The following is a 1,351-nucleotide window of genomic DNA, read 5'->3' as shown; positions in this document are numbered from 1 at the left end:
GTATAACTTTATTTTGTATCTTCTTTTAAAAATTCTGTCTTTGAGAATGAAAGAATAAATTATCTAATATAAGAATCGTATTTAGAAGATTTTTGGTTGATAATTTCAACTTACAAAATTTTGATATAAAAATTTGTGAAGTGTATGCTTAGCAAGTTAGCAGCTATTGGACTACCTCTTTTAATAGACTCATTAATGAATAAATAATTCTTTATGTCTTAATCATGCCTCAAATTTTTCCACTTTGTATCCCAAATATAGGTAACAATAATAAAATAGTTAATAATCAATTAAGACAGATTTTGGATGTGTAGTCTTACATTTTTTAGGTATGTAAATTTTTTTAATATGGCAGAATAGTAATTTAATTGATCTTTTAGATTGATAGGTCCTCGGATCTGACTTTGCTTGAAATCTACTTCTATGTACTTCTTGTATCTTGCACCTCTTATTTTTTGATCTTGATACTTTGATACAATTCTTATCCCAAAAAGATAAAAAAAAACTTGCTTTTGTTGTTTGGAAAAAAATATAAGGGTAAAATATTATTTTAACTTTTAATATTTAGATTAAATTATAATTTAATTTTTAATGTTTTAAATATTTTATTTTTGTTTTAAAAAAACTTAAACAGGTTATATATTGTCTTACCATTAAATTTACATAAATAATTAACGGAGTAAATGATATGGACGTTAACAATATTATTGTTAAGTTATATATTTCTCTTTGTGTTAGAAAAATATAACCAAAATTTTTTTGTAACACTTTTTTTTTGCTGAATGTCCTTTTTATATATAAAAAAATACTACTAATCAATCATCAACGCTCTATAATAAAAAAAAAGCTTTTACATTAGTGATTTTTAGTAGATCAATTTTACTTACATACTAAAATCAAATATTATTGACTCTTAAATATAATAATTATTTGTGTCAAATTTAACAAAGGGACAATGTTAAATCCGTTTGAAGATTTTTGGAATTAAATAAAATGTCTGAAACTTTTAAAAACTAAAATGAGACGTTTAAAATGTTAGAGATCAAATTAGGATTTGATCTGAGCATTAAAGACTAATCCGTCGCGAATTGAAACTCTATTTAAAGGAAAACTCTATCTAAAGGTTTGCCGCTGGTCAATAGGTTGTTGAATGTATAAGATAGGATTCACACTCCTAACACTTGCTTAAGCAGACTAATAAACTAACTACTATACCAACCCAACTTAGTTAAGACTAAAATAATAATTTATATCCAAAATATAAAACCCTAATTATGCCATAGCATGTTTTCAAAAATCAAGCGGGGATCCGTGTTTAGTGCCCTTTTATGTTTTGGGACCAAGCCCAGAA

Source organism: Arachis ipaensis, chromosome B08, assembly GCF_000816755.2.
Source record: "Arachis ipaensis cultivar K30076 chromosome B08, Araip1.1, whole genome shotgun sequence".
Taxonomy (NCBI): Eukaryota; Viridiplantae; Streptophyta; class Magnoliopsida; order Fabales; family Fabaceae; genus Arachis; species Arachis ipaensis.
This window is presented reverse-complemented; position numbering follows the sequence as displayed.